This window comes from Mchenga conophoros, linkage group LG2 (assembly GCF_057382185.1).
Source record: "Mchenga conophoros isolate Kocher_MC1m ecotype Shallow Benthic linkage group LG2, M_conophoros_male_GT1.1, whole genome shotgun sequence".
Lineage (NCBI taxonomy): Eukaryota > Metazoa > Chordata > Actinopteri > Cichliformes > Cichlidae > Mchenga > Mchenga conophoros.
Window position 1 is genome coordinate 17,089,589 of NC_140527.1, and position 21,325 is coordinate 17,110,913.

The 21,325-nt window shown below is 35.5% G+C and overlaps 1 long non-coding RNA gene across 3 annotated transcripts; it reads right to left on the minus strand.

Annotated features, from left to right (window-relative positions):
* Positions 1 to 10,296: 10,296 nt before the first annotated feature.
* Positions 10,297 to 14,534, minus strand: LOC146581811 (uncharacterized). Of its 3 annotated transcripts, XR_014893905.1 has the most exons (5): positions 14,188 to 14,534; positions 13,423 to 13,488; positions 12,917 to 13,072; positions 12,372 to 12,464; positions 10,297 to 12,072 (listed from the first exon to the last, which is right to left on the minus strand). It is a non-coding gene; the product is annotated as an uncharacterized LOC146581811 (long non-coding RNA). The 3 variants fall into 3 exon arrangements; XR_014893906.1 differs by lacking the exon at positions 13,423 to 13,488; XR_014893904.1 differs by having other exon boundaries at positions 10,298 to 12,072; positions 13,423 to 14,534.
* Between the last annotated feature and the right edge of the window lie 6,791 nt (positions 14,535 to 21,325).

Here is a 21,325-nt window from a genome sequence, read left to right on the forward strand (position 1 = left end):
CATGCATTTGAATGGGAAACTCACCTGAAACACAGTATAGGTTTTCATTATATGAATAATTTTAAAATCTTAGCTCAAACGGCTGCAAAACCTGTTTGCCCAGCACGGGGATATTGAGTTCTATAAGATAAAGCCATAAACATGTTTGTCTGATTCTTCTATCAAAAGTTACAGCGATTTATATGAAGTTGTACAAAAACGCTTTATTTCGCCAAGACAGTGTGTTTCTCACTGTTACATGCATTTGAATGGGAAACTCACCCGAGACAAAGTATAGGTTTTCATTATGTGAATAATTTTAAAATCTTAGCTCAAACGGCTGCAAAACCTGTTTGCCCAGCACGGGGATATTGAGTTCTATAAGATAAAGCCATAAATATGTTTGTCTGAGTCTTCTATCAAAAGTTACAGCGATTTATATGAAGTGGTTGAAAAACGCTTTATTTCGCCAAGACAGTGTATTTCTCACTGTTACATGCATTTGAATGGGAAACTCGCCTGAAACAAAGTATAGGTTTTCATTATGTGAATAATTTTAAAATCTTAGCTCAAACGGCTGCAAAACCTGTTTGCCCAGCACGGGGATATTGAGTTCTATAAGATAAAGCCATAAATATGTTTGTCTGAGTCTTCTATCAAAAGTTACAGCGATTTATATGAAGTGGTTGAAAAACGCTTTATTTCGCCAAGACAGTGTATTTCTCACTGTTACATGCATTTGAATGGGAAACTCGCCTGAAACAAAGTATAGGTTTTCATTATGTGAATAATTTTAAAATCTTAGCTCAAACGGCTGCAAAACCTGTTCTGTTTGCCCAGCACGGGGATATTGAGTTCTATAAGATAAAGCCATAAACATGTTTGTCTGAGTCTTCTATCAAAAGTTACAGCGATTTATATGAAGTTGTACAAAAACGCTTTATTTCGCCAAGACAGTGTGTTTCTCACTGTTACATGCATTTGAATGGGAAACTCACCCGAGACAAAGTATAGGTTTTCATTATGTGAATAATTTTAAAATCTTAGCTCAAACGGCTGCAAAACCTGTTTGCCCAGCACGGGGATATTGAGTTCTATAAGATAAAGCCATAAATATATTTGTCTGAGTCTTCTATCAAAAGTTACAGCGATTTATATGAAGTTGTACGAAAACGCTTTATTTCGCCAAGACAATGCGTTTCTCACTGTTACATGCATTTGAATGGGAAACTCACCTGAAACAAAGTATAGGTTTTCATTATATGAATAATTTTAAAATCTTAGCTCAAACGGCTGCAAAACCTGTTTGCCCAGCACGGGGATATTGAGTTCTATAAGATAAAGCCATAAACATGTTTGTCTGATTCTTCTATCAAAAGTTACAGCGATTTATATGAAGTTGTACAAAAACGCTTTATTTCGCCAAGACAGTGTGTTTCTCACTGTTACATGCATTTGAATGGGAAACTCACCCGAGACAAAGTATAGGTTTTCATTATGTGAATAATTTTAAAATCTTAGCTCAAACGGCTGCAAAACCTGTTTGCCCAGCACGGGGATATTGAGTTCTATAAGATAAAGCCATAAATATGTTTGTCTGAGTCTTCTATCAAAAGTTACAGCGATTTATATGAAGTGGTTGAAAAACGCTTTATTTCGCCAAGACAGTGTATTTCTCACTGTTACATGCATTTGAATGGGAAACTCGCCTGAAACAAAGTATAGGTTTTCATTATGTGAATAATTTTAAAATCTTAGCTCAAACGGCTGCAAAACCTGTTTGCCCAGCACGGGGATATTGAGTTCTATAAGATAAAGCCATAAATATGTTTGTCTGAGTCTTCTATCAAAAGTTACAGCGATTTATATGAAGTGGTTGAAAAACGCTTTATTTCGCCAAGACAGTGTATTTCTCACTGTTACATGCATTTGAATGGGAAACTCGCCTGAAACAAAGTATAGGTTTTCATTATGTGAATAATTTTAAAATCTTAGCTCAAACGGCTGCAAAACCTGTTCTGTTTGCCCAGCACGGGGATATTGAGTTCTATAAGATAAAGCCATAAACATGTTTGTCTGAGTCTTCTATCAAAAGTTACAGCGATTTATATGAAGTTGTACAAAAACGCTTTATTTCGCCAAGACAGTGTGTTTCTCACTGTTACATGCATTTGAATGGGAAACTCACCCGAGACAAAGTATAGGTTTTCATTATGTGAATAATTTTAAAATCTTAGCTCAAACGGCTGCAAAACCTGTTTGCCCAGCACGGGGATATTGAGTTCTATAAGATAAAGCCATAAATATGTTTGTCTGAGTCTTCTATCAAAAGTTACAGCGATTTATATGAAGTGGTTGAAAAACGCTTTATTTCGCCAAGACAGTGTATTTCTCACTGTTACATGCATTTGAATGGGAAACTCGCCTGAAACAAAGTATAGGTTTTCATTATGTGAATAATTTTAAAATCTTAGCTCAAACGGCTGCAAAACCTGTTTGCCCAGCACGGGGATATTGAGTTCTATAAGATAAAGCCATAAACATGTTTGTCTGAGTCTTCTATCAAAAGTTACAGCGATTTATATGAAGTTGTTCAAAAACGCTTTATTTCGCCAAGACAATGCGTTTCTCACTGTTACATGCATTTGAATGGGAAACTCGCCTGAAACAAAGTATAGGTTTTCATTATGTGAATAATTTTAAAATCTTAGCTCAAACGGCTGCAAAACCTGTTTGCCCAGCACGGGGATATTGAGTTCTATAAGATAAAGCCATAAACATGTTTGTCTGAGTCTTCTATCAAAAGTTACAGCGATTTATATGAAGTTGTTCAAAAACGCTTTATTTCGCCAAGACAATGCGTTTCTCACTGTTACATGCATTTGAATGGGAAACTCGCCTGAAACAAAGTATAGGTTTTCATTATGTGAATAATTTTAAAATCTTAGCTCAAACGGCTGCAAAACCTGTTCTGTTTGCCCAGCACGGGGATATTGAGTTCTATAAGATAAAGCCATAAACATGTTTGTCTGAGTCTTCTATCAAAAGTTACAGCGATTTATATGAAGTTGTACAAAAACGCTTTATTTCGCCAAGACAGTGTGTTTCTCACTGTTACATGCATTTGAATGGGAAACTCACCCGAGACAAAGTATAGGTTTTCATTATGTGAATAATTTTAAAATCTTAGCTCAAACGGCTGCAAAACCTGTTTGCCCAGCACGGGGATATTGAGTTCTATAAGATAAAGCCATAAATATGTTTGTCTGAGTCTTCTATCAAAAGTTACAGCGATTTATATGAAGTTGTACGAAAACGCTTTATTTCGCCAATACAATGCGTTTCTCACTGTTACATGCATTTGAATGGGAAACTCGCCTGAAACAAAGTATAGGTTTTCATTATGTGAATAATTTTAAAATCTTAGCTCAAACGGCTGCAAAACCTGTTTGCCCAGCACGGGGATATTGAGTTCTATAAGATAAAGCCATAAACATGTTTGTCTGAGTCTTCTATCAAAAGTTACAGCGATTTATATGAAGTGGTTGAAAAACGCTTTATTTCGCCAAGACAGTGTATTTCTCACTGTTACATGCATTTGAATGGGAAACTCGCCTGAAACAAAGTATAGGTTTTCATTATGTGAATAATTTTAAAATCTTAGCTCAAACGGCTGCAAAACCTGTTCTGTTTGCCCAGCACGGGGATATTGAGTTCTATAAGATAAAGCCATAAACATGTTTGTCTGAGTCTTCTATCAAAAGTTACAGCGATTTATATGAAGTGGTTGTACAAAAACGCTTTATTTCGCCAAGACAGTGTATTTCTCACTGTTACATGCATTTGAATGGGAAACTCGCCTGAAACAAAGTATAGGTTTTCATTATGTGAATAATTTTAAAATCTTAGCTCAAACGGCTGCAAAACCTGTTTGCCCAGCACGGGGATATTGAGTTCTATAAGATAAAGCCATAAACATGTTTGTCTGAGTCTTCTATCAAAAGTTACAGCGATTTATATGAAGTTGTACGAAAACGCTTTATTTCGCCAAGACAATGCGTTTCTCACTGTTACATGCATTTGAATGGGAAACTCGCCTGAAACAAAGTATAGGTTTTCATTATGTGAATAATTTTAAAATCTTAGCTCAAACGGCTGCAAAACCTGTTTGCCCAGCACGGGGATATTGAGTTCTATAAGATAAAGCCATAAACATGTTTGTCTGAGTCTTCTATCAAAAGTTACAGCGATTTATATGAAGTGGTTGTACAAAAACGCTTTATTTCGCCAAGACAGTGTATTTCTCACTGTTACATGCATTTGAATGGGAAACTCGCCTGAAACAAAGTATAGGTTTTCATTATGTGAATAATTTTAAAATCTTAGCTCAAACGGCTGCAAAACCTGTTTGCCCAGCACGGGGATATTGAGTTCTATAAGATAAAGCCATAAACATGTTTGTCTGAGTCTTCTATCAAAAGTTACAGCGATTTATATGAAGTGGTTGAAAAACGCTTTATTTCGCCAAGACAGTGTATTTCTCACTGTTACATGCATTTGAATGGGAAACTCGCCTGAAACAAAGTATAGGTTTTCATTATGTGAATAATTTTAAAATCTTAGCTCAAACGGCTGCAAAACCTGTTTGCCCAGCACGGGGATATTGAGTTCTATAAGATAAAGCCATAAACATGTTTGTCTGAGTCTTCTATCAAAAGTTACAGCGATTTATATGAAGTGGTTGAAAAACGCTTTATTTCGCCAAGACAGTGTATTTCTCACTGTTACATGCATTTGAATGGGAAACTCGCCTGAAACAAAGTATAGGTTTTCATTATGTGAATAATTTTAAAATCTTAGCTCAAACGGCTGCAAAACCTGTTTGCCCAGCACGGGGATATTGAGTTCTATAAGATAAAACCATAAATATGTTTGTCTGAGTCTTCTATCAAAAGTTACAGCGATTTATATGAAGTTGTACGAAAACGCTTTATTTCGCCAAGACAATGCGTTTCTCACTGTTACATGCATTTGAATGGGAAACTCGCCTGAAACAAAGTATAGGTTTTCATTATGTGAATAATTTTAAAATCTTAGCTCAAACGGCTGCAAAACCTGTTTGCCCAGCACGGGGATATTGAGTTCTATAAGATAAAGCCATAAACATGTTTGTCTGAGTCTTCTATCAAAAGTTACAGCGATTTATATGAAGTGGTTGAAAAACGCTTTATTTCGCCAAGACAGTGTATTTCTCACTGTTACATGCATTTGAATGGGAAACTCGCCCGAGACAAAGTATAGGTTTTCATTATGTGAATAATTTTAAAATCTTAGCTCAAACGGCTGCAAAACCTGTTCTGTTTGCCCAGCACGGGGATATTGAGTTCTATAAGATAAAGCCATAAACATGTTTGTCTGAGTCTTCTATCAAAAGTTACAGCGATTTATATGAAGTTGTACAAAAACGCTTTATTTCGCCAAGACAGTGTGTTTCTCACTGTTACATGCATTTGAATGGGAAACTCACCCGAGATAAAGTATAGGTTTTCATTATGTGAATAATTTTAAAATCTTAGCTCAAACGGCTGCAAAACCTGTTTGCCCAGCACGGGGATATTGAGTTCTATAAGATAAAGCCATAAATATGTTTGTCTGAGTCTTCTATCAAAAGATAAAGCGATTTATATGAAGTGGTTGAAAAACGCTTTATTTCGCCAAGACAGTGTATTTCTCACTGTTACATGCATTTGAATGGGAAACTCGCCTGAAACAAAGTATAGGTTTTCATTATGTGAATAATTTTAAAATCTTAGCTCAAACGGCTGCAAAACCTGTTTGCCCAGCACGGGGATATTGAGTTCTATAAGATAAAGCCATAAACATGTTTGTCTGAGTCTTCTATCAAAAGTTACAGCGATTTATATGAAGTTGTACAAAAACGCTTTATTTCGCCAAGACAGTGTGTTTCTCACTGTTACATGCATTTGAATGGGAAACTCACCCGAGACAAAGTATAGGTTTTCATTATGTGAATAATTTTAAAATCTTAGCTCAAACGGCTGCAAAACCTGTTTGCCCAGCACGGGGATATTGAGTTCTATAAGATAAAGCCATAAATATGTTTGTCTGAGTCTTCTATCAAAAGTTACAGCGATTTATATGAAGTTGTACGAAAACGCTTTATTTCGCCAATACAATGCGTTTTTCACTGTTACATGCATTTGAATGGGAAACTCGCCTGAAACAAAGTATAGGTTTTCATTATGTGAATAATTTTAAAATCTTAGCTCAAACGGCTGCAAAACCTGTTTGCCCAGCACGGGGATATTGAGTTCTATAAGATAAAGCCATAAACATGTTTGTCTGAGTCTTCTATCAAAAGTTACAGCGATTTATATGAAGTTGTTCAAAAACGCTTTATTTCGCCAAGACTTTGCGTTTCTCACTGTTACATGCATTTGAATGGGAAACTCGCCTGAAACAAAGTATAGGTTTTCATTATGTGAATAATTTTAAAATCTTAGCTCAAACGGCTGCAAAACCTGTTTGCCCAGCACAGGGATATTGAGTTCTATAAGATAAAGCCATAAACATGTTTGTCTGAGTCTTCTATCAAAAGTTACAGCGATTTATATGAAGTTGTACAAAAACGCTTTATTTCGCCAAGACAGTGTGTTTCTCACTGTTACATGCATTTGAAAGGGAAACTCACCCGAGATAAAGTATAGGTTTTCATTATGTGAATAATTTTAAAATCTTAGCTCAAACGGCTGCAAAACCTGTTTGCCCAGCACGGGGATATTGAGTTCTATAAGATAAAGCCATAAACATGTTTGTCTGAGTCTTCTATCAAAAGTTACAGCGATTTATATGAAGTTGTTCAAAAACGCTTTATTTCGCCAAGACAGTGTATTTCTCACTGTTACATGCATTTGAATGGGAAACTCGCCTGAAACAAAGTATAGGTTTTCATTATGTGAATAATTTTAAAATCTTAGCTCAAACGGCTGCAAAACCTGTTTGCCCAGCACGGGGATATTGAGTTCTATAAGATAAAGCCATAAACATGTTTGTCTGAGTCTTCTATCAAAAGTTACAGCGATTTATATGAAGTTGTACAAAAACGCTTTATTTCGCCAAGACAGTGTGTTTCTCACTGTTACATGCATTTGAATGGGAAACTCACCCGAGACAAAGTATAGGTTTTCATTATGTGAATAATTTTAAAATCTTAGCTCAAACGGCTGCAAAACCTGTTTGCCCAGCACGGGGATATTGAGTTCTATAAGATAAAGCCATAAATATGTTTGTCTGAGTCTTCTATCAAAAGTTACAGCGATTTATATGAAGTGGTTGAAAAAGGCTTTATTTCGCCAAGACAGTGTATTTCTCACTGTTACATGCATTTGAATGGGAAACTCGCCTGAAACAAAGTATAGGTTTTCATTATGTGAATAATTTTAAAATCTTAGCTCAAACGGCTGCAAAACCTGTTCTGTTTGCCCAGCACGGGGATATTGAGTTCTATAAGATAAAGCCATAAACATGTTTGTCTGAGTCTTCTATCAAAAGTTACAGCGATTTATATGAAGTTGTTCAAAAACGCTTTATTTCGCCAAGACAATGCGTTTCTCACTGTTACATGCATTTGAATGGGAAACTCGCCTGAAACAAAGTATAGGTTTTCATTATGTGAATAATTTTAAAATCTTAGCTCAAACGGCTGCAAAACCTGTTTGCCCAGCACGGGGATATTGAGTTCTATAAGATAAAGCCATAAACATGTTTGTCTGAGTCTTCTATCAAAAGTTACAGCGATTTATATGAAGTTGTACAAAAACGCTTTATTTCGCCAAGACAGTGTGTTTCTCACTGTTACATGCATTTGAATGGGAAACTCACCCGAGACAAAGTATAGGTTTTCATTATGTGAATAATTTTAAAATCTTAGCTCAAACGGCTGCAAAACCTGTTTGCCCAGCACGGGGATATTGAGTTCTATAAGATAAAGCCATAAACATGTTTGTCTGAGTCTTCTATCAAAAGTTACAGCGATTTATATGAAGTGGTTGAAAAACGCTTTATTTCGCCAAGACAGTGTATTTCTCACTGTTACATGCATTTGAATGGGAAACTCGCCCGAGACAAAGTATAGGTTTTCATTATGTGAATAATTTTAAAATCTTAGCTCAAACGGCTGCAAAACCTGTTCTGTTTGCCCAGCACGGGGATATTGAGTTCTATAAGATAAAGCCATAAACATGTTTGTCTGAGTCTTCTATCAAAAGTTACAGCGATTTATATGAAGTTGTACAAAAACGCTTTATTTCGCCAAGACAGTGTGTTTCTCACTGTTACATGCATTTGAATGGGAAACTCACCCGAGATAAAGTATAGGTTTTCATTATGTGAATAATTTTAAAATCTTAGCTCAAACGGCTGCAAAACCTGTTTGCCCAGCACGGGGATATTGAGTTCTATAAGATAAAGCCATAAATATGTTTGTCTGAGTCTTCTATCAAAAGATAAAGCGATTTATATGAAGTGGTTGAAAAACGCTTTATTTCGCCAAGACAGTGTATTTCTCACTGTTACATGCATTTGAATGGGAAACTCGCCTGAAACAAAGTATAGGTTTTCATTATGTGAATAATTTTAAAATCTTAGCTCAAACGGCTGCAAAACCTGTTCTGTTTGCCCAGCACGGGGATATTGAGTTCTATAAGATAAAGCCATAAACATGTTTGTCTGAGTCTTCTATCAAAAGTTACAGCGATTTATATGAAGTGGTTGAAAAACGCTTTATTTCGCCAAGACAGTGTATTTCTCACTGTTACATGCATTTGAATGGGAAACTCGCCTGAAACAAAGTATAGGTTTTCATTATGTGAATAATTTTAAAATCTTAGCTCAAACGGCTGCAAAACCTGTTCTGTTTGCCCAGCACGGGGATATTGAGTTCTATAAGATAAAGCCATAAACATGTTTGTCTGAGTCTTCTATCAAAAGTTACAGCGATTTATATGAAGTTGTTCAAAAACGCTTTATTTCGCCAAGACAGTGTATTTCTCACTGTTACATGCATTTGAATGGGAAACTCGCCTGAAACAAAGTATAGGTTTTCATTATGTGAATAATTTTAAAATCTTAGCTCAAACGGCTGCAAAACCTGTTCTGTTTGCCCAGCACGGGGATATTGAGTTCTATAAGATAAAGCCATAAACATGTTTGTCTGAGTCTTCTATCAAAAGTTACAGCGATTTATATGAAGTTGTACAAAAACGCTTTATTTCGCCAAGACAGTGTGTTTCTCACTGTTACATGCATTTGAATGGGAAACTCACCCGAGACAAAGTATAGGTTTTCATTATGTGAATAATTTTAAAATCTTAGCTCAAACGGCTGCAAAACCTGTTTGCCCAGCACGGGGATATTGAGTTCTATAAGATAAAGCCATAAATATGTTTGTCTGAGTCTTCTATCAAAAGTTACAGCGATTTATATGAAGTTGTACGAAAACGCTTTATTTCGCCAAGACAATGCGTTTCTCACTGTTACATGCATTTGAATGGGAAACTCACCTGAAACAAAGTATAGGTTTTCATTATATGAATAATTTTAAAATCTTAGCTCAAACGGCTGCAAAACCTGTTTGCCCAGCACGGGGATATTGAGTTCTATAAGATAAAGCCATAAACATGTTTGTCTGATTCTTCTATCAAAAGTTACAGCGATTTATATGAAGTTGTACAAAAACGCTTTATTTCGCCAAGACAGTGTGTTTCTCACTGTTACATGCATTTGAATGGGAAACTCACCCGAGACAAAGTATAGGTTTTCATTATGTGAATAATTTTAAAATCTTAGCTCAAACGGCTGCAAAACCTGTTTGCCCAGCACGGGGATATTGAGTTCTATAAGATAAAGCCATAAATATGTTTGTCTGAGTCTTCTATCAAAAGTTACAGCGATTTATATGAAGTGGTTGAAAAACGCTTTATTTCGCCAAGACAGTGTATTTCTCACTGTTACATGCATTTGAATGGGAAACTCGCCTGAAACAAAGTATAGGTTTTCATTATGTGAATAATTTTAAAATCTTAGCTCAAACGGCTGCAAAACCTGTTCTGTTTGCCCAGCACGGGGATATTGAGTTCTATAAGATAAAGCCATAAACATGTTTGTCTGAGTCTTCTACACTCAAAAAAATGAAACGTTGACTTTAATTAAAATTATTTTGTCAACAGGTTCCACGAAATTGAATTATGTTAGTTTAAAGCAAAAATCTTTAGTTCATCTAATTAAAAAAAACTACTTAAGATTAACAAGACATATTTAAGACTAACTAAATCAAGTTATGTTGTATGAACATAGATGATATATTTTCAGGTTAGATAGTTTAGATTAGTTACTTCAACACATTTCTTATTTGTGGCAGTAAAATGTTAAATTTAAGTTAGATTAATTCAAATATTATATTTTCAGCCACCTTGTGCTTTATTAATTAGTTTTACATAAATCTATTTTGTCAACAGGTTCCACACAAATGAATTAAGTACATCCAACTTATTTTTTAAAATTTATTTTATTGCCAACACATTCAGTGAGCATTTGTGTAAACCCAGTCCAAAATAAAACACAACAGCTCATTAGGGTTAGTAACTAACAGTATGTAGACAGATGCAACATCAAGACTTTAAATTAAATGTCTGTATCTACCAGAAATAGAAGAAAAAAAAAAAAAACGCATTGAAGATTACATAACACATTGATAAGATGACACTTGAGTTATGCACATGTGATGCTAGTAAGGTCTGTGAGTGTTTTTTTTCTTTTAGTGTCTAAAATGGATAGCAAAGTTGCTATTTGCAATGATTGCTTAGGGTCAGTCCAGTAACACAATGCCAATGAAGTGCTTTCCTTTAACAATGCAAAGTGAAGTGTCCACCTCAACAGCCACAATTTAAAAAAAAAAAAAATTATGTAACAACAACAACAACAACAACAATAATAATAATAATAAATAGTCCACTGATATTAGCAATCAAAGAAAATTACATCACCATCCCAAATAAAACTTTAACAAAACATGCCAACATTATGGTCTAACAATAAAACAGCTTGTCAGCGTTCAGTTTTTTTGCAACAGCACAGCAGTAACCATTTAACACTTGCCACTGTCAACATTTATTTTACCAGTGTTTGGGCAAAAAACTTCAGATGTAAACATTTTAACATGGAAACAATTGTTCGTCTTTAAAAGTCCACAAAATATACATTCATCCTGCATTCCCAACTTGGATGATCTGATATCCTCGTGTTGGTGTTGTTCCCAGACCATCATGAAAATGTTGTTCCAGGTTCAACATTGCAAGTGACCAATCACATTGTTGTGACGTTATTCTATTCCAAGCCATTCGTGCATTTATGAAATTCCAATGTTGCAAGGACAATATCAATTCTGCTTACTGTTTATTAAAGGGTTACGGTTAGGGTTAGGGTCAGTTGATCGGCGGACAGAGGCGGTTTCACGCAGCTTAAGTACAGTTTTTTGTTTTACGCCGGTTTTTCCCGAAGTCGCAAAAGTATGACGTCACAACATTCTGATTGGTCACTTGCAATGTTGATCCTGGAACAACATTTAGTATGATGATCTGGGAACAACACCAACACGGGGATATCAGATCAACCTCCTAACTTACCCTTATTTTTAGTATGTATTGCAATTACCTTTACAATGCACACAATGTAACACAAACTGAAGATGAACATATTTCCACCTCATAACAATATGCCTTGAACGCTAATATACACACCACCCTTCAACATTTCTGGTGCAGTATCATCTCTCAATTAAATCCTTTAAATCTCAATACTTTTGATTGTCTCTTAGCTTTCAGTCTTGAGGTTAACTGAGATTCAGTGCATATATCTCACCCATTAAGAGTGCACATGCAGAGGCCAGGTCTTCCAGGTCATGCAGGACACACTAGATGGTTATACCCACATCGGCTGGAGGAGTGCTGGCATCAGCTCTTTCGATGGTAAAGATAGCAAGGGTAATTTGTTCCAGCTCCCTCTGAACAGCTGTAGCTTAGACACAAAAACATAGAAAAATGGCATCCAGTTTTAAAAAAAAGAAAGAAAAAGGGCCAAAGCTACCCTTTAATGACGTAAACACAATATTAGGAACATGCACCCCAGTGTGCCACTATTTTAGACTACAGATTCAACGATAAATATAAATAGTTTGGGTATACAAGAAGATTTCCCAAAACATTTAAACAGGTTCCATGCAAATTACAACAACAACAACATTACAACATGCAACAACATTAGTTATTCAAAATTTGGTTTAATACAGATAAAAAACTAAACTAAAAATTACCAACCAATTATTCTTTGAAGAGGATGCTTGGGTCTTCATTCAGGTAAAAAGGTAGTGCCCTGAGGACACACTCCCTCCCCTTTTCAATGGTTTCCTTCTGTAGAGAGTGGCAGAGATACAGGAAGAGAAAACAGAAATACTTTAGGATGACAGAAACTCACATTATACGCAAAATGAATGACATATCCACTGCACAGATAGACATGTACACAAGACCAACTAATCATCACATGGACATGAATAGTTAACCTGTTGGGCAGGGTTTCCACCACATTATATATGTCCATAATGGAGGTAAAGACAAACTAATACATCATCTTTTTTGCATTCAAAACATAACATAAAAACATTCACTTCTGGTTTAACCTAAATCAAGGGATCAGATTTTACATATGTTTAGGTAATTTAAATTTTCCAACGTTTTGAGTACCAAACTTTGTCTTGCTTAATATAAATGTAAGTGCACTGTGCAGCTACCATACACTAGCTGTTTAAATTTGAAAATGATCTTATTAGCCATAATATTTTGCTACCAACAGAATAACGCACCTGTGTGGCTGGGGCCAAAGTTTGTCTAATTTTCTTCCCTGCAACGCCTCCTTTTTTCTTGAAGACTTTTATGAGCTGGTCAGTGTATTGGTCAAGTTGTGTAAAAAGCCTTGGAACATGTGCAGCAGTAGTAATCCTCACATATTCTGCTTCCACCTGAAAATATGTCAACAAACACAACATACTGTACTGTAAATATACATACTATATGTACACATATACAAACTAAAACTAATGTAGAAAGACCTCATTAAAGCTATAATTTTAACACAAACATTTACACAAAATGCTAATGGAGCCATTACAGCTTTTATTGTTATTTATCAAGTTCCAAAAAATATTGATCACAGCTGATCTGAAAAGAATTTCATGCCTCAGGCCCTTGAACTGCAACCTTTACCATGGTTCAGATGTGGAGACGAAATAACAGGGGCATGGGATGGGTCACAAAAGAAAACTTAACTTATAAAACAGTTTTGTTTTTAAAAGTATAACAGTTCACATACCACATACAAGCTCAGCAGTACCACATACACCACATCAGTATAGGAGGGAGCAGGTAAAGGCAGGATCTGAGATTTATAAAGTAAAACAAGAAATTCATTACTTAATTTCAAGAAGCAAATTATTGTTTGAATTACAACTAAATAAAATACTACTCAGAAGAAAAGCAAGAGATTGACACTGCCATGTGCTAACTTTCTATAGAAGCAATTATCACCAGGTCTGTCGACCTCCATTGTCTGTCCACTCATATGTCTTGAATAATTTTATTAAAAAAATTAAGTGTGTACTTTCACAAACTGTAATTTATAACTACATTGATATGTATAACTCCGCTAGGAAACATGCTGTATTTACAGACCATTTTTACATAATACAGATTACTGATAGAGCAGAACAATGGTGTCACAGTGGCTTTCGCCCTTGACTTTTTGGATTTTAAATGTCACTTTATGCTATCCTTGCTATCCTATTCGATATTTCCGACTCTCGGATTACAGAAAAGGAATCCCAAGAAAGCAAATGGAAAAATAACCCCTTGAAAGAATAACCCCATGAACCCCTGTAGCTAATCCCTTAATAAAACAAAAAACAATAAAAATGTTTCTTACACAGTCCACAAAATAAGCATGTCCAGGACCCAGTAAAACTAATGTAAAACAAGCGCACGCAAACGATATAACATGTCTTGTAAGACAAACGCAAAATATAACCATGCTGGACATATAGATACTACACAACATAGTCAAAGAAAAAAGTGGTCTTACCTCTCAAAGAAACAGCAGCTTGGCGCCAAAACAGCCTTTTTCAGTTAAATTTGAAGTCTTGTGCATGAGCAGGCACAAGCCGTGAAACCTTCTTGTTCTGCGCGGTTTCATTACAACTGTTTTTGCATTACTGCCACCTTGTGGATATACAAGGTATATCGATCCTCATTGACTTAACTTAAATGTTATGCGATCAAGTAACACATTAGTATTATGTACGTTGAATAATAGACACAATTACGTAGACTTGATTAGAAAAACATATGTTAACTTAACAAAAACATATATTTTAAGTAAAATGAAAATAAATAATTAATATACACTGAACAATCCACCTCATTCATTTTTTTGAGTGTATCAAAAGTTACAGTGATTTATATGAAGTTGTACAAAAACGCTTTATTTCGCCAAGACAGTGTGTTTCTCACTGTTACATGCATTTGAATGGGAAACTCACCCGAGACAAAGTATAGGTTTTCATTATGTGAATAATTTTAAAATCTTAGCTCAAACGGCTGCAAAACCTGTTTGCCCAGCACGGGGATATTGAGTTCTATAAGATAAAGCCATAAACATGTTTGTCTGAGTCTTCTATCAAAAGTTACAGCGATTTATATGAAGTTGTACAAAAACGCTTTATTTCGCCAAGACAGTGTGTTTCTCACTGTTACATGCATTTGAATGGGAAACTCACCCGAGACAAAGTATAGGTTTTCATTATGTGAATAATTTTAAAATCTTAGCTCAAACGGCTGCAAAACCTGTTTGCCCAGCACGGGGATATTGAGTTCTATAAGATAAAGCCATAAACATGTTTGTCTGAGTCTTCTATCAAAAGTTACAGCGATTTATATGAAGTGGTTGAAAAACGCTTTATTTCGCCAAGACAGTGTATTTCTCACTGTTACATGCATTTGAATGGGAAACTCGCCTGAAACAAAGTATAGGTTTTCATTATGTGAATAATTTTAAAATCTTAGCTCAAACGGCTGCAAAACCTGTTTGCCCAGCACGGGGATATTGAGTTCTATAAGATAAAGCCATAAACATGTTTGTCTGAGTCTTCTATCAAAAGTTACAGCGATTTATATGAAGTTGTACAAAAACGCTTTATTTCGCCAAGACAGTGTGTTTCTCACTGTTACATGCATTTGAATGGGAAACTCACCCGAGACAAAGTATAGGTTTTCATTATGTGAATAATTTTAAAATCTTAGCTCAAACGGCTGCAAAACCTGTTCTGTTTGCCCAGCACGGGGATATTGAGTTCTATAAGATAAAGCCATAAACATGTTTGTCTGAGTCTTCTATCAAAAGTTACAGCGATTTATATGAAGTTGTACAAAAACGCTTTATTTCGCCAAGACAGTGTGTTTCTCACTGTTACATGCATTTGAATGGGAAACTCACCCGAGACAAAGTATAGGTTTTCATTATGTGAATAATTTTAAAATCTTAGCTCAAACGGCTGCAAAACCTGTTCTGTTTGCCCAGCACGGGGATATTGAGTTCTATAAGATAAAGCCATAAATATGTTTGTCTGAGTCTTCTATCAAAAGTTACAGCGATTTATATGAAGTTATACGAAAACGCTTTATTTCGCCAATACAATGCGTTTCTCACTGTTACATGCATTTGAATGGGAAACTCGCCTGAAACAAAGTATAGGTTTTCATTATGTGAATAATTTTAAAATCTTAGCTCAAACGGCTGCAAAACCTGTTTGCCCAGCACGGGGATATTGAGTTCTATAAGATAAAGCCATAAACATGTTTGTCTGAGTCTTCTATCAAAAGTTACAGTGATTTATATGAAGTTGTACGAAAACGCTTTATTTCGCCAATACATTGCGTTTCTCACTGTTACATGCATTTGAATGGGAAACTCGCCTGAAACAAAGTATAGGTTTTCATTATGTGAATAATTTTAAAATCTTAGCTCAAACGGCTGCAAAACCTGTTCTGTTTGCCCAGCACGGGGATATTGAGTTCTATAAGATAAAGCCATAAACATGTTTGTCTGAGTCTTCTATCAAAAGTTACAGCGATTTATATGAAGTGGTTGAAAAACGCTTTATTTCGCCAAGACAGTGTATTTCTCACTGTTACATGCATTTGAATGGGAAACTCGCCTGAAACAAAGTATAGGTTTTCATTATGTGAATAATTTTAAAATCTTAGCTCAAACGGCTGCAAAACCTGTTCTGTTTGCCCAGCACGGGGATATTGAGTTCTATAAGATAAAGCCATAAACATGTTTGTCTGAGTCTTCTATCAAAAGTTACAGCGATTTATATGAAGTTGTACGAAAACGCTTTATTTCGCCAATACATTGCGTTTCTCACTGTTACATGCATTTGAATGGGAAACTCGCCTGAAACAAAGTATAGGTTTTCATTATGTGAATAATTTTAAAATCTTAGCTCAAACGGCTGCAAAACCTGTTTGCCCAGCACGGGGATATTGAGTTCTATAAGATAAAGCCATAAATATGTTTGTCTGAGTCTTCTATCAAAAGTTACAGCGATTTATATGAAGTGGTTGAAAAACGCTTTATTTCGCCAAGACAATGCGTTTCTCACTGTTACATGCATTTGAATGGGAAACTCGCCTGAAACAAAGTATAGGTTTTCATTATGTGAATAATTTTAAAATCTTAGCTCAAACGGCTGCAAAACCTGTTCTGTTTGCCCAGCACGGGGATATTGAGTTCTATAAGATAAAGCCATAAACATGTTTGTCTGAGTCTTCTATCAAAAGTTACAGCGATTTATATGAAGTTGTACAAAAACTCTTTATTTCGCCAAGACAGTGTGTTTCTCACTGTTACATGCATTTGAATGGGAAACTCACCCGAGACAAAGTATAGGTTTTCATTATGTGAATAATTTTAAAATCTTAGCTCAAACGGCTGCAAAACCTGTTCTGTTTGCCCAGCACGGGGATATTGAGTTCTATAAGATAAAGCCATAAATATGTTTGTCTGAGTCTTCTATCAAAAGTTACAGCGATTTATATGAAGTTGTACGAAAACGCTTTATTTCGCCAATACAATGCGTTTCTCACTGTTACATGCATTTGAATGGGAAACTCGCCTGAAACAAAGTATAGGTTTTCATTATGTGAATAATTTTAAAATCTTAGCTCAAACGGCTGCAAAACCTGTTTGCCCAGCACGGGGATATTGAGTTCTATAAGATAAAGCCATAAACATGTTTGTCTGAGTCTTCTATCAAAAGTTACAGCGATTTATATGAAGTGGTTGAAAAACGCTTTATTTCGCCAAGACAGTGTATTTCTCACTGTTACATGCATTTGAATGGGAAACTCGCCTGAAACAAAGTATAGGTTTTCATTATGTGAATAATTTTAAAATCTTAGCTCAAACGGCTGCAAAACCTGTTCTGTTTGCCCAGCACGGGGATATTGAGTTCTATAAGATAAAGCCATAAATATGTTTGTCTGAGTCTTCTATCAAAAGTTACAGCGATTTATATGAAGTGGTTGAAAAACGCTTTATTTCGCCAAGACAATGCGTTTCTCACTGTTACATGCATTTGAATGGGAAACTCGCCTGAAACAAAGTATAGGTTTTCATTATGTGAATAATTTTAAAATCTTAGCTCAAACGGCTGCAAAACCTGTTCTGTTTGCCCAGCACGGGGATATTGAGTTCTATAAGATAAAGCCATAAACATGTTTGTCTGAGTCTTCTATCAAAAGTTACAGCGATTTATATGAAGTGGTTGAAAAACGCTTTATTTCGCCAAGACAGTGTATTTCTCACTGTTACATGCATTTGAATGGGAAACTCGCCTGAAACAAAGTATAGGTTTTCATTATGTGAATAATTTTAAAATCTTAGCTCAAACGGCTGCAAAACCTGTTCTGTTTGCCCAGCACGGGGATATTGAGTTCTATAAGATAAAGCCATAAACATGTTTGTCTGAGTCTTCTATCAAAAGTTACAGCGATTTATATGAAGTTGTACAAAAACGCTTTATTTCGCCAAGACAGTGTATTTCTCACTGTTACATGCATTTGAATGGGAAACTCGCCTGAAACAAAGTATAGGTTTTCATTATGTGAATAATTTTAAAATCTTAGCTCAAACGGCTGCAAAACCTGTTCTGTTTGCCCAGCACGGGGATATTGAGTTCTATAAGATAAAGCCATAAACATGTTTGTCTGAGTCTTCTATCAAAAGTTACAGCGATTTATATGAAGTTGTACAAAAACGCTTTATTTCGCCAAGACAGTGTGTTTCTCACTGTTACATGCATTTGAATGGGAAACTCGCCTGAAACAAAGTATAGGTTTTCATTATGTGAATAATTTTAAAATCTTAGCTCAAACGGCTGCAAAACCTGTTCTGTTTGCCCAGCACGGGGATATTGAGTTCTATAAGATAAAGCCATAAACATGTTTGTCTGAGTCTTCTATCAAAAGTTACAGCGATTTATATGAAGTTGTACAAAAACGCTTTATTTCGCCAAGACAGTGTATTTCTCACTGTTACATGCATTTGAATGGGAAACTCGCCTGAAACAAAGTATAGGTTTTCATTATGTGAATAATTTTAAAATCTTAGCTCAAACGGCTGCAAAACCTGTTTGCCCAGCACGGGGATATTGAGTTCTATAAGATAAAGCCATAAACATGTTTGTCTGAGTCTTCTATCAAAAGTTACAGCGATTTATATGAAGTTGTACAAAAACGCTTTATTTCGCCAAGACAGTGTGTTTCTCACTGTTACATGCATTTGAATGGGAAACTCACCCGAGACAAAGTATAGGTTTTCATTATGTGAATAATTTTAAAATCTTAGCTCAAACGGCTGCAAAACCTGTTTGCCCAGCACGGGGATATTGAGTTCTATAAGATAAAGCCATAAACATGTTTGTCTGAGTCTTCTATCAAAAGTTACAGCGATTTATATGAAGTTGTACAAAAACGCTTTATTTCGCCAAGACAGTGTGTTTCTCACTGTTACATGCATTTGAATGGGAAACTCACCCGAGACAAAGTATAGGTTTTCATTATGTGAATAATTTTAAAATCTTAGCTCAAACGGCTGCAAAACCTGTTTGCCCAGCACGGGGATATTGAGTTCTATAAGATAAAGCCATAAACATGTTTGTCTGAGTCTTCTATCAAAAGTTACAGCGATTTATATGAAGTTGTTCAAAAACGCTTTATTTCGCCAAGACAATGCGTTTCTCACTGTTACATGCATTTGAATGGGAAACTCGCCTGAAACAAAGTATAGGTTTTCATTATGTGAATAATTTTAAAATCTTAGCTCAAACGGCTGCAAAACCTGTTTGCCCAGCACGGGGATATTGAGTTCTATAAGATAAAGCCATAAACATGTTTGTCTGAGTCTTCTATCAAAAGTTACAGCGATTTATATGAAGTTGTACAAAAACGCTTTATTTCGCCAAGACAGTGTGTTTCTCACTGTTACATGCATTTGAATGGGAAACTCACCCGAGACAAAGTATAGGTTTTCATTATGTGAATAATTTTAAAATCTTAGCTCAAACGGCTGCAAAACCTGTTTGCCCAGCACGGGGATATTGAGTTCTATAAGATAAAGCCATAAATATGTTTGTCTGAGTCTTCTATCAAAAGTTACAGCGATTTATATGAAGTTGTACGAAAACGCTTTATTTCGCCAATACAATGCGTTTCTCACTGTTACATGCATTTGAATGGGAAACTCGCCTGAAACAAAGTATAGGTTTTCATTATGTGAATAATTTTAAAATCTTAGCTCAAACGGCTGCAAAACCTGTTTGCCCAGCACGGGGATATTGAGTTCTATAAGATAAAGCCATAAACATGTTTGTCTGAGTCTTCTATCAAAAGTTACAGCGATTTATATGAAGTGGTTGAAAAACGCTTTATTTCGCCAAGACAGTGTATTTCTCACTGTTACATGCATTTGAATGGGAAACTCGCCTGAAACAAAGTATAGGTTTTCATTATGTGAATAATTTTAAAATCTTAGCTCAAACGGCTGCAAAACCTGTTCTGTTTGCCCAGCACGGGGATATTGAGTTCTATAAGATAAAGCCATAAATATGTTTGTCTGAGTCTTCTATCAAAAGTTACAGCGATTTATATGAAGTGGTTGAAAAACGCTTTATTTCGCCAAGACAATGCGTTTCTCACTGTTACATGCATTTGAATGGGAAACTCGCCTGAAACAAAGTATAGGTTTTCATTATGTGAATAATTTTAAAATCTTAGCTCAAACGGCTGCAAAACCTGTTCTGTTTGCCCAGCACGGGGATATTGAGTTCTATAAGATAAAGCCATAAACATGTTTGTCTGAGTCTTCTATCAAAAGTTACAGCGATTTATATGAAGTGGTTGAAAAACGCTTTATTTCGCCAAGACAGTGTATTTCTCACTGTTACATGCATTTGAATGGGAAACTCGCCTGAAACAAAGTATAGGTTTTCATTATGTGAATAATTTTAAAATCTTAGCTCAAACGGCTGCAAAACCTGTTCTGTTTGCCCAGCACGGGGATATTGAGTTCTATAAGATAAAGCCATAAACATGTTTGTCTGAGTCTTCTATCAAAAGTTACAGCGATTTATATGAAGTTGTACAAAAACGCTTTATTTCGCCAAGACAGTGTATTTCTCACTGTTACATGCATTTGAATGGGAAACTCGCCTGAAACAAAGTATAGGTTTTCATTATGTGAATAATTTTAAAATCTTAGCTCAAACGGCTGCAAAACCTGTTCTGTTTGCCCAGCACGGGGATATTGAGTTCTATAAGATAAAGCCATAAACATGTTTGTCTGAGTCTTCTATCAAAAGTTACAGCGATTTATATGAAGTTGTACAAAAACGCTTTATTTCGCCAAGACAGTGTGTTTCTCACTGTTACATGCATTTGAATGGGAAACTCGCCTGAAACAAAGTATAGGTTTTCATTATGTGAATAATTTTAAAATCTTAGCTCAAACGGCTGCAAAACCTGTTCTGTTTGCCCAGCACGGGGATATTGAGTTCTATAAGATAAAGCCATAAACATGTTTGTCTGAGTCTTCTATCAAAAGTTACAGCGATTTATATGAAGTTGTACAAAAACGCTTTATTTCGCCAAGACAGTGTATT